Below are 14004 nucleotides of genomic sequence, written 5' to 3' on the forward strand. Positions count from 1 at the left end.
ATACCATTTTTTGGCATCCCCTACACGTTTTCACAACCTGGACTAGGCCCTAAATGTGTCACAATGATCGAAACACCAAAGTGCCCCAACCAAGTCTCTTGTCGTATCATAAGCATACATAAGATAAAGTAAAGCGAGAGTAACATAGGAAAGAGTTTCAAACCATAAAGTATAAGAGTATGAAAACATAGACTCTACATCATTTGTCCAAAAAATGCCTCTACTAATCAAGATGGGCGGGGGCTAAGACATGTCCCTAACTCACCCTCAATATAAATGTGAAAAAGTCTTTCAAAAAGGAGAAAACTCATAACTCACCCTTGATAGATGAGGACTCACCAAAAACTCCATCTAATGGTAACTTAACTAGCCACGTGTGGAAGGAATATGATCCTCGACCCCTACATTATGAGACAATATAGGCAAAAAAATATGCGTTAGTACTTTTGAATATACTAAGTATGTGGGCATGCCATGCAATACAAATCATAGGATGCAATGATCAAATAACGTACATGATAAAAAAGAATAAGTCATGAGAAAATTATAATAATCAAAGCATTAGAGACATAGTTGAAAATTGTAAAAGAACATAAAGAGAGTATATATATGTGGGATATAACCATAACCGACAATAACAACATGTAATCTATAACATGGAATCCCAATGTCTCCCCATATAATGGAAGAAAGGGGAATCTACTTGCCAAGGTAGACTCTACTCCTCTAGATGGGTGTCATAAACATATGCTTTATGTGGATCCACTAGATAGTCAATAAAGGTAAATCCTACGGTGGCATGTAGTTATGAGATAAGAGACTTTACATAAGGATCCCATAAGTCGAGCCCCCACCTTAAGACTCATTCGGTGCTAAGTCAAATCCCACAGAATACATAATATAGCTATCATACTTAGCATATATGATAATCTTGTTCATAGGGTCAAAACTCATAGAGTAGCTCATTTCATATCATAGTTGCAATGTGAGTAAAGACTTTCAACATTACAAACAACACTTGCATAATTCATGTCATTAGGTTCCTAGGTCACCAATTAAGGATTCTAAGTCACCTTTCTTTATAACTTGCATAAAATTCATATCTTGAGCATAGTGTAATCCATGATCAAAATTCATAATTGAAATTAGAGTATAATTTGTATACATAGTCAATATGATTGAAAACTATGAAAATACTTGAAAATCATTGAACTCCTTAATCATAATTCAAGTAAATCATCATTGAAAATAGCTTCATGCAGGGACATTCATAATTCAACTTGAAATCATACAATTGATATAAAATCATGCTTATAATAATCATTAATAATAATAAAAATGTAATTAAAATAGCCTAATGCAATCCATCAAAACTAGGGTTAGAAACCAATGAAATTTAAAGAGATCTTTGAGAAAAACTTTGGGACTCCATGGGTGAAAGGAACCCATGGATCAATCCAAACATACCTTGATGAAATCAACTAAGAAATTGAAGAGAAACCTTGATGAACCTGGAACCCTAGCTTGAAATTGTAGGAGGAACTTGAGAGAGATTTGATAGCCTTGACTAGGGAATGTTTGAATAATGAATTAGAATAGGAGGGAAATTTGAAGGGTTGGGTAACTATAAGCTTTGAACTTGGCCATAAAAGTGTCTAGGTTCATTGAGCCAAACTTGAGAAAAGATACAAATACCCTTCATTAAATCTGAATTTTGGACCTACGAATGGGACTCTAGTCGTAGGTGCGATGACAAGTCATAGGAACGACTTATCCTGCTAGTCCTTGGAACCCTTGAGATTTGGGGTCTTTGATATTTCCTTATGATTCATTCTTACGACTCGTTGAAAGGATTACGGGTCATAGACCCTTGTCATCCTGCAGGTCTAAAACTTGCATATTCTAAACCTTTGAAGTTCGTATACGACTCGTGGTTAGAAGTCGTCATCCCCTCTACGACTCATCCTATTGAGTCATAAAGTGGGTTCTGAGAGTCAATAGTTGCATGATGTCAAATCCTACACTACAAATGTCTTCTATGAGTCGTAGACTCCTTGACGAGTCATTAAATGACTCGTAGACCACAAACTTCTCTTATTAAGTTTTTCAGCCTCTCACTCACCTCTATGAGTCACCTCTACGACTCGTAAGGGTCCCTATGAGTTGTAGACCCACTCCTAGACTTAGGGACAGTCCAAATTTTCCTTAAATTCTTTTTCGTTCAAATTTTCAACTTTTGGGGTCTTACACACGTACTGGTTGTGAAGATCTTTGTTATATTTTTGGTTTATTGTGAGAGGTAGATACTGAGGGTGAAGCTGTGGACTATGACTAGGAGCTGGACTATGTTTATGACTCTCCATTTCCACTCTTTTCTCCTAAAGATTCTTCCCCCTCTTTATACTAGTGAGAGGTATGTATTGATGTGGCGCGGGGAGAGGAGAGAAAGCTATTCCAACATGCTCCGGTAATGATGTGATTTGTCTTTTTCTATTTTGAGTGGTTTGAGGCTGTGTAGGTGAGTCAGAACCAATAGAGTACTCCACGTTGGAGCCACTATGTTTGTCATCTTTGGCCTCATCTTGTATATGAGACTTAAGTTTTTGAACCGCGATCTTTTTGGAAGGTGTTGAAGCTTTTTCTCTGTGCTTTGGATTTGATTATGGAAGCATAGTACTTTCGAAAAGAGTATTAGTATAAACTAAGTATAGGAAACATTAAAATTAAATTAAAGAAACCAAGAAAAACAAAAGAGAAGAAAAAATATTTTTTGTATTTTTTGATAATGTCCTGCGAATGGGTACCTATAGACTATGGAAAGGATCACGAGATGTAGGACCCTATCATAGTCCCAAACAAATCTTACTGGTTTCAAGACTCAATTGCACAATCCTTATCTACGAATTATAGAAGGTTCTACAACCCGTAGATAGCACTCGCGACATTTATGGCATGGAAGTTTAGATACTGGACCTTCAAAGAATCATTTACAAAGGGAAACTACGAGGCGTGGAATGGATTGCAACTCATAGAAGACCTTCGTAGGGGCCAAAATTCCAGGTAAGTGTCAAAATTTAAAACCAAAGCTTCAATTTTATTTTATCAAATCAACAGGTCAACCTAGTGCTTAATGTATTCACCAATTTAGCAACACACATACAATCATTCCTAGTGTTTTATCAACGGTCAGAGAATTTCAAAACCAATCCTATGTCAAGTGCAATCTTAAAAATCATCTAACGGTAGGGAAGGAAATCTCACCCACGTATGATTTTTAGATGATTATGAGTAAAAAATTTGAGTTTTAACCCGGCCTTTGTACTCAAAGCTTTACTAACCCGCTCGATCAACCTATGGCACTGTTTGTGCATTTCTTGATTGGGGATTTAGGGAACTAGTTTTTAAACTAGGGGTGATGGAGAATTGGAGTGGAGTTTAAGATGTGTGATAGTTATGGTGGTTTTTTACTATTAAAGGGAAATTTGAAAGTGATGAGTTAGTGGGAAAATTTGAGTTGGAGGTATTTTAAACCAAAGGAGTATTGCGGGTCAAATCGAGTTCAATTTATTAAACTTGGGCTCCATGAGGCTCAACTATGGACCGTAGAAACTTCTACAATTTGTGGAAAGACATCATGGATTGACTTCACACTTCATTAAATTTCATAAATGTACCTGGGATCTACGAGCACATACTATAGACCCGTTCTTTGAGGAATGATTTGTAGTGTGCACCCGTAGATCTAAACCTGCATCTAGTCATGTACACTGGCCTCTACGAGTACTAAATATGGCTTGTCAATGTATGCACGACTTTTATAAATGTATCATAGAACAAATCCTTTAATATTTCATTTTACCCAGGATTCTACAAACAAAGTCTTCAAGTCGTGGATGGACCTACGACCCGTCAACCTAATCCATAGAACCTTCTGCAACTTCAATTTTTCTAGCTTTTTCTTTAGATCCCTGCACATGTAACAACCATTAGGCCTACCTTTTATAGTTCTTGACTTTTTTTGACACGGACGGTAAGTTAACCTATACTATACTAAAATTAAAACTAAAAAGAGAAAATTACAAAGAAACAAAAACTAAGACATCTTGGGTTGCCTCCAAAGAAGCGCTTGATTTAATGTCGCTGCATAATACAGGCTCCTTCGTTACTCATACTTCACCAAGATTCCATACTTCCACCCCCTTGAATCTTCCTCAGTGCCCATGTAAGCTTTGATTCCTTGCTCATTTACCTTGAACCTCATTCTATCATTATTCTCCAATTTAACCACACCATGTGAGTATACTTGAACCACTTGAAATGGTCCTACTGACTTTGTCTTGAGTTTCCCAAGAAATAAGTGCAGCCTTGAGTTGAATAGAGGAACAAATCTTCGGGCGCAAATTCTCTCTTTTCAATCTTTTGGCCATGATACTTCTTCATTCTCTCCTTGTACAAGGCTGAAATTTCATATGATTTTAGTCAAAACTCATCAAGCTCATTAAGTTGATTCATACTCTGTTTTAATGTAGTATCACAATCTAGATTTAGCTTTTTAAGCGCCCTCATGGCTTTGTGCTCCAACTCTATAGGAAGATGACAAGTCTTTCCAAACACAAGTTGGTAAGGTAGCATATTTATGGGAGTCTTGAATTCAATTTGCTATGCCCACAAAGTGTCATCAAGCTTTCTTGGCCAGTCTGTTCTATTCGCATTCACCGTCATTGCCAAGATTTGCATGACCTCATGGTTTGAAACTTTAACTTTCCCACTAGTTTGTGGATGGTAAGGAGTATGTCGAACCTCAATTTCTCAAGCAATGCTTCGAACAACTTATTACAAAAGTGGGAACCTCTATCGGTGATTATTTTCCTCGGTGTACCAAATCTTGAGAACATATTTCGTTTAAAGAGTGCGGTGACACCCTTTCTTTCTTTATTAGAAAGTTCTACGACTTTCACAGATTTAGCCACACAGTCAACCGCAACAAATATGTACTTTATCCCATTTGAACTCACAAATAGTCCCATAAAGTCAAGGCCCCAAACATCAAACAATTCAATCACCAGAATAAGAGTGAATGGGAGTTCATGTTTCCTAAAAATACCTCCTTCACTTTGACAATGATCGCATGATTTGGTATCCTTAACATCTTCATGAATAGTAGGGAAAATAGTACTTATATTGGAAAATCTTATAGGCTATCCAAATACCACTATGATGGCCTCTAACAGGAGAAAAATGAAATGCTCTGAAAATACTTATCATCTCGAACTCAGATATACTGCGATAAATAATTCTATCAACACAAACACAAAACAAATATGGTTCTTCCCAGAAAATGTTCTTCACATTAGACATAAACTTTCGACATTGATAAAAAGACAAATCTAAAGGCACCACATCACAAATCAAATCAAGTAATTAGCAAAATATTCAAACCACATAATTAGATCATGTGATGCTGCCAAAACTTTCTCATCTAGTAAAGTCTTACTTATCTCAACCCCATCTACCAACTTCAACATTGCCTCTTCTTATAGTCTGGATGAGTGATCAGTAACCTGAGTTTTAATCTCTTTTCAGTCTCTAAACTTCAAGTAACACTCTTGCAATAGTATCATCCAACGAATAAATCTTGGCTTAGCATCTTATTTTGCCATAATGTATCTCAATGCTACATGAACAGTATGTACAATGACTTGTGTGCCTAACAAGTAGGATCTGAATTTCTTGAATGCAAAAACTACGGCAAGCAATGCATGTTCGGTCACTATGTAGTTTCTTTGACCAACATTCAGGACTTTGCTAGAATAGTATATGGGATGAAAAATCTTCTCATGCTTCTTCCCTAACACTATGCCAAGTACCAAGCACTATGCCTTCTTTTACCATGAATTGATACTTCTCCCAATTTAGCACGAGACTGCATTCTTTGCATTTCTTTAATACATAACCTAAATGAGCCAAGCAATCATCAAAAAGTCACTTACCATCGAAATATCATATGTAAAAACTTCAATAGTGTCTTCCACCATGTATGAAAATACGAACATCATGCAATGTTGAAATGTCGCATGTGCATTTGGCAACCTGAATGGCGTTCTTTTGAAGGCAATCGTCCTATATGGGAAAGTGAAAATGGTCTTCACTTGCTCTTCAGGGGTGATTGATATTTGATTGTAGCTTGAGTAACCATCAAGAAAATAGTACAAACTTTTACCAGCAAGACAGTCTAATTTTAATTCATGAACGGCAGTGGGAAGTGATCTTTCTCTACCCAGACATTCAACTTATGATAGTCTATGCATACTCTACAACAACTTACTAGACTTATCAAAATGAGATCATTATTTGCATTCAGCACCATAGTGATTCCTCCCTTCTTAGTCACACATGGAACAAGGCTTACCCATTTACTATTAGCAGTTGGATAAACCACGCCAACATCTAAACACTTGATAATCTTTCTCTTGAAGACTTCTTTCATAGGTGGATTAAGTCTTCTTTGGGCTCAATGCTAGGTTTGCAATATGGAATGGCTTAGATTTTATAGGAACAGATACCTGTTGGGATTCCTATGATATCATCTATAGATCATCCAATTTCCTTCTTAAAATGCCTCAACAGATATGTCAATGCCACTACTTTCCTTTCATTTAGATCAACAACTTTAATGACCGACAAGGTATTGTTGGGACCTAGGAACACATATTATAAGTAAGACGAAATGGCTTTGAGTTCTAATGTCGGAGTATCATTAATGGACAATTTTGTGGGTGGGGTTTCTCTACTCTTCAAATCCAAGTTGAGTTTCTTTGGTGCAAAACTGTACTTCCTTATTTAGTCAAGTGCATTAACCATCTCCTCATACTCTACAATGTGCTCTCCATCAAATTTAATGATCATTGTATCTAGTGCTTCAACACCCAATCTGTTTTTTCTCCTTAATAGGTATCTCAGGTTGCACCTTACAACAAGATCGATCACTGATATTACTCGCATATCATTAGGATGCTTATTAACTAACATACATGGAAAATAATCTCCTTATTATTTAATCTTAACCTTAGTTTTCCAGTCTCTATATCAACCAGAGCATGTTCAGTGGCTAGGAATGGTCTTTTAGAATGATAGGAACTTTGAAGTCAACCTCACAGTTGAGAATAACAAAATTTTTTAGGAATATAATCAATTCAACCTTCACCAGAACATCATAAATAATACCCTATTGTACTATATACTATAAATAGTCGCATTGGCGTCGATTTGGGGGCTCCCAAGCCCAATTGTCAAAATATTGCTAGTGGCATCAGATTAATGGTAACACCTAGATCACACAAAGCTTTAGCAAAGTTAAAAGCTCCAATAGTACATGGAATAGTGAAAGCTCCAGGATGCTCTTTCTTTTGCACAAGAGAGAGGGTGGCTATTAAACTATAATGATGCAAGTTATCAATAGGTTCAAAACTCACTATTCTCTTCTTTGTCGCAATGTCTTTCATTAACTTTGCATATTGAGGCAACTTCTCTAATGCTTCAACCATAAGGACATTAACTAATAGTTGTTTCAACATTAAGATGAACTTGTGATATTTTTCTTCCTCTTATCAATCTATGTAGGAAAGGTGGAGGAGGTCGTGGCATGGGAGTTGGAGTTTTAGTGGCCTATTTCTCTTTGTCAATATCCACATGAAGCTTTTTCTCCCCCTTTTGAGGCTGTTTTTCAATTAAATTCTTACTATCAATTTTCTCTTCTGATTGGCCAACTCTACCACTTAAGGTGGTTACTGCTATGCACTGCCAATCATTTTTTGAATTTTGGACTTTATTCCTTGGAAGGTTTCCTTTTTGGCATGGATTTAAGGATGAGGAAATATGAACCAACTGTTGCTTAATATGTTTGATGGATGTAGAATGCAACTTTACTTTATGATTCATACCCAATAGATCATTGCAAATCTCTTTAATATTTCCCTCAGTAGAGTCATACTTTTTCATCATCTTGGTCATCATGTCTTCAGGCCTTGCAATTCCTTATCCTCCATATCGATTGCCTAGAGAAACATATGCACCACTCTTTTTGTTTCTGTTAGTGTCTCTCTTTGCCCAATCACCTTCTTTGTATTGGCCCCTATTTTAGTCATTATATCCATTCCAACTGTTGTTGGTATCGCAATTATAGTTTCTATCTTAATTATAGTTGTTGTCACCATTGTAGTTGTCTTCTCGGTTGAAGTTGTTTTTATGATTGTAGTTCTGACCTTGATGCTATGTATCCTGATTGGAAGCTTGGGTGCTAGTTCGGAAACCCCCCATCTGATGATTCAAATAGTATGCATCCTCATCATATTCGTAATCATCATGTATTGGCACTCTACCTTGGTAGCCTATTGCATTGAATATTTTTGAATTATTTTATTTTAATGCCAAGTTAACCTCCATTCTCAACTGTGCCAATCTTGGAGCACTTATTCATGCACTTGCCTTGCATATTGGTTGGTTCCTACTGCAAAGGTGCTCCTCGAGGTTTTTTGTGTCCCTATTACTCCATGCTTTATTTGTTTTAGCAACCCGATCTAGTTTCTCAACAGCTTTTCCAAGAGTGATTACCATGAATGTTCCTCTAGTGATGGTGTCTACAACTTCTTTTCCATTTTCGTCTAATGCTCTATAAAATATCTCAAGAAATGAATCATCGATGATTCTGTTATTTGGAACATTCCTCAAATATATTATAAATCTCTCCCATGCAACACTTATCGACTCTCTGGATAGTTATTGAAAGTTGTTGATCTTATCTTTCAGTTTCAATTTCTATGAAAAAGGGAAGTATTTTTCTATAAAAGCCTCATACAACTACCTCTATGAAGTACTTGAAATATATGGGAGCTCAGTCATCTAAGTATTTTCTTCTCCTTTTAGTGCTAATGGGAACACCCGCAATCCGATAACATCCATATTCAAGTCTGGATTACCTACAGTGCTCTGGCAAACATACACAATGTTGTTCAGATGAACATAAGGGTCTTTAGATGGCATGCCCGAAAACAATCCTAAACTGTTGAGCATTGAAATCAAACCACTAGAGACAGTCAACTTTGTTCCTAGGGAAATGAAGGTAACATGATGGCACCCATGGTCCTAATGGTGTGGTGTTCTATCTCATAGTTGTTCCAGATAATGAAATTGAGTCTCTATCCAGGTAGAGGGCAATTTCTCACTATCAGATGGTTGTTCTGAACATTCTGCGATGGACTTGAGTAAGATTTTGCTAAACATTCTCTTCTTGCATTCTGAGTCATTCTGTGACTTCTTTGTTTAACGACAACCGTTGTTGGCTATTATCTTGAGAGTTATTTGAATTTTGAGATTAAATAAAAACAGGGGTCCGCCTGGACTCCACTTATAAGGTATGCACTAGAACTCAACTTGTTTGAACATGAACAAAAAGAAAAGAAAACATAAATTAAGAAATAATGACTAGTAGTCAAATAACACAATTAATCTAATTTAAAAGCCTTATTCCCTAATATCGGTGCTAAAATTTGACACGCCCAAATTACTCCTCTAAATAAAGTATAAAGTGGTCATTGTTCAAATAAAGAACCTAAAAGGGTTAGGGTTGATTCCACGAGGAATGAGGTTCAAACTTAGCTTAATTGTTATTATCTATACTCTTAATCATGGTATTTCCGTAAAAGGGTGGTTTGCATAAAAGTAATTGAGATTAATGATTGCAAGTAACAAGTATCAAAGTAACAGATTAATGTGTTTGAATTCAATAAAGTACGAAACTAAGGTGTATGTATTCCCCATAAATTCTTAACTTAGTCGAACCTTAAAGTAGTAATCCTATCTAGTGTGTAACATGCTAAATCGGTAAGTTAATTTCACCTAAGTGGTTGGTCCTCAAAATAACTTGCTCCATCTATGGGTGTGTTCTTTACTAACCCTTACCCTTGATCCCAAATTAGCTATCCATTGGTCTATTCAATTTATTAGATAAGAATGATAGCCTCAAATCTTCGTTGTATAATTTCTTTTCCTATTCGTTACCTCCTTGGTCGGGTAAGTAAGAATAAGGAGAGTTCTAACATTTACAACCGTTATAAAATAATCAAAGCAAAGGGAAAACCAATATATTCATGCATACTATTCAAGAATTACTATTTATTAGATGTACATCATTAGTTATTCATGGTTCCACAACTCTAGTTGTGGAATTAGCTACTCATGGTTGTTTGATCACAATTGATAATAAGTTGGTTAAAATAAATCATGCACTTATAAGAATGAGTATGAAAATTTGGAATCTTGAATTGAATTGAAAAATCAAAATCATCGATCAAAAGTATGATTAAATTCCCACGAATTCAAGAATTAAAGCAAAAGTTGTTCACACTTAATTCTCAAACTCTAAAATGAACATGATAAAATAAATAAAACCTAAAAATGTATTTATAGACATCTTAAACCTAAACAAAACAAATCTAAGAAATGTAGAATTCATCAGCATTCTATGACTCATGACCTACGGACCATAGGTCCTTGCACGGCTCGTGAAGTCTACTCGTGGAAAGCCATGTTCAGTTAAATCTCAAGATCTCTTCTACGGACGGGACCTGTGGACCAATGTATGGTCCATCCTGTTTAATTGTAGTATGAGTCTAAATCTTTTACTCTCTAAATGTCATCTACGACCATCCATCTATGGCTCTTAGAAGTTCATATGACTCATAGCTTATCTCATGGCTCATACATGAGTTTAATTCCACAGACTTCTCACCTATCAGTTCCATCTACGGCTCGTGGAAAGGGTCACAACTCATTGGTTGGCTCGTAGATGGCCAAAACTTTGCTGCCAACACTATATTCTTCTTCTCAGTTGCCGAAATATCACGACCCAAAATGGGTCATTAGTGACACCCATACTTAACCTCCTAGGTGGGAGAACCAACAATACAACCCCAACCTATATTAGTTGTTCAACTTATGAAATACGATAATAATGTGGAAGCCTAACTTACGAAAGTAAGAAGCAACAATCCACTAAGGTCTATTAGATATGTTTTCCCAAAACTTGAAAGTCATCATTTCAAGGACATTTAATTTTAAAATACTAAGTCTGAAAATATTATACACCAAAATAAATAAATAACTTAATGGGTCCAAAAACTAAGAACATCATCCCATGCCCGAGAGAATCCAACGCGAGCTAGAAGGAATAACTCACCCTGGAACCTGATGTGCTGGATACTGGCTAGAGCTGAGGTCGAGTCAAAGTCGATGAAACAGTCGCCGCACTCCACAAAATAAATCAAAGAAAAAAATACAAGTAGGGGCCAGTACAGGACAACATGTACTAAGTAGGTATCATCGACTGACTCAAAATAGAAATCAATATGCATAAAGTAATAGAAAAAAATCAACCATAGCATTTAACAGGAGACAACCAACTAGATCAAGATCATGTGACAACACAATGAGCAATTACATAACCAGTCAGCAATATTAAGATCACACATGAGGACTCAGGCCTTCACATCACGCTCTTTTGGGAAAAGAGTTATTGGAGATTGGGTAGCATTAAGTCATTTTAATTTATTTTCCTTTAATATTACCGTGTCGGAATGTGACACCCGATCTAAATATATCATGTCGGAATGTGACACCCGATCCAAATATACCGTGCAGGAACGTAACACCCGATCCAAATATGAACATGACACCCGATCCAAATAAACAATGTCGGATCATAAAACCCGATCCAAATATAATTAATTTATAATTCTTTATTATTACATTGCACTTTATTAAAAATATTTCTAGCCTTTTTTATTCAAGGCACCATTTTTGATAGAGCAAGTTCAAGATTATGGATTTCATGGTCTTGGAATTTCAGACCAATCACAATAATATACCAATCATTCAAACCACAACAATTAAATGCATAGTAAACTTCACACGTTACTCAACGCCTATCAATCACTATTAGGAGTCTATCTATGATATAAAATAAACCATAACCTACCTCAACCGAAGAATCGAAGTAAAACAAGCTAATCCATCAATGTCTTTACTTTCTTCAAAGCCTCATGTTTCCAATCTATCAATTATACAATATTCGTAAGCAAACGAATCCGTAGATACCAATATTATATAAATATATTGCCTAAATTCAATAACTCATCCCAATCTATAATCAATTCCCTAAAATTCAAGCCTAAGGTTAAGCCTCATTTCCTTCAATATCATAATTCTAATGGTATTCATATAATACAATAGACTTATTATTTAATTGTCTATCTCAATATATCAAAATTTGAATTTATAAAATGATAATAAAATAATAATATTTGACATTGAAACCACTGGTTAAGAAACCAACGGCAGCAACTATGAACCACACCACACTGTCAATCAATCCTTACCGTTTTAAATCTAAAGCCAATTATCACATAATAATTTACTATTTACAAATATTCACATAATTTCAAAGGGACCCAAGTGAACAAAAATCATATTCAATTCAATTCTATGTAATACTTCCCAATTATTAGATCATCATTACGCCATCATAACTTAATGATTAACCACCAAAATTGTCACAACCGTTTGAACTCAGATTGCAACATTAGACATTCCAATTCGATTTTCATTAAGTCTACCCAAGCATTAATTATGACAGTTATTTCCCAAGTCCAACAAAATATACCCACATTCCAATTGTAATTCTAAAACACACACATAATTACAATAGTGAAGTTTGGTTATTTTCCTTTTACCTGGATGATCTATGGCTTTTTGTTTCTCCTCGCCAAAATAGGTTCGTTTTCTTCCTCCTTTTCTTTTTTTCTTTTCTAAATTAATTAAGTACTAAAAGTGATAACCCTACTAACTATTTTAATAAATATGGACTAAGGGGTATATGGTACTAAATATAATATCACTTTAGCCCATTGATTAAATTAGTTATCTAAAGTTACCCCTCAAATAAATAACCGTAGTTATCGAACAATCCAAAATACCCATTTAAAAAATTTACAGAATGAGTCTTTTATTAAATAAAAAGCTCTAGTACTCAGAACGACTTAATGGGTCGTTACACGAAACCTATTTTCTTGCAAATCAAAGACAAAACACAATCAATTTGCTAACAAATATTTAAAAGACTTGCAAATACCCAAGTTTAAAGCATTACAAGTACCATAAATTTACGGTACATCATGTGCCATCATGACTTAGGTTTTTGGGTATTGACAAAAATAATGCATGCATTAGCTTTGTATGTTATTAATACCTTATTTGGTATACTTTTAAAATCTATGTATAACTGGTGCGCGTAGGGGTGTACATAGACCAGATGAATTCAAATTTTTCAAAATCAAATCAAATTATTTGTTTCATATTTATAAATCTATAAACAAAACTAAACTAATAAAATTTGAGTTTTTCAACCCTGGTTGTTTTCAAAAAAACATCCGGATTTTCAGATTTTATCCGTAAAGTATCCATACAAACATATAATTAACTTTTGCTTCAAATATTTCTTTAGTCAAACCAAAATACAACTATCTAAGTTATTTCTTAAAACAAATAACACAAAATATGAGATGAGTGATGACACTAAAATATCCAACAAAAAATAATGATAAAATCGAATAAACTTAATATTGTAAATTAATAAGCCATAATGAAAATTATCAGAATTAAAAAGTACTAAATCATGCTAAAATAAGTCTAAGAAGTATTATTTACGTTACTAAACATATAAGAAAAACTAAAATTAGATTATGTATTTTAATTGTCTAAACCAATATATATCTAGATATAAAGGGGGATAATAGACAAGGTGATGTGGCACCTCTCTATGATCTCCATTCGTATTTATCTTTTTTCTCTCATTTTTTCAATTATTTTATTTTATAAAATCATCTCCTTAATACATAAATTCTACTCTTAATTAATATTAGTAATGTCCATAACTCCTAACCTTTCATATTC

The 14004-nt window shown here is 34.8% G+C and overlaps 1 long non-coding RNA gene across 1 annotated transcript; it reads right to left on the minus strand.

Annotated features, from left to right (window-relative positions):
• Positions 1-222: 222 nt before the first annotated feature.
• Positions 223-12866, minus strand: LOC129902598 (uncharacterized). Its single transcript, XR_008770116.1, has 3 exons — positions 12786-12866; positions 12032-12106; positions 223-401 (listed from the first exon to the last, which is right to left on the minus strand). It is a non-coding gene; the product is annotated as an uncharacterized LOC129902598 (long non-coding RNA).
• Positions 12867-14004: the final 1138 nt, after the last annotated feature.

Source organism: Solanum dulcamara, chromosome 9 (genome assembly GCF_947179165.1).
Source record: "Solanum dulcamara chromosome 9, daSolDulc1.2, whole genome shotgun sequence".
NCBI lineage: Eukaryota > Viridiplantae > Streptophyta > Magnoliopsida > Solanales > Solanaceae > Solanum > Solanum dulcamara.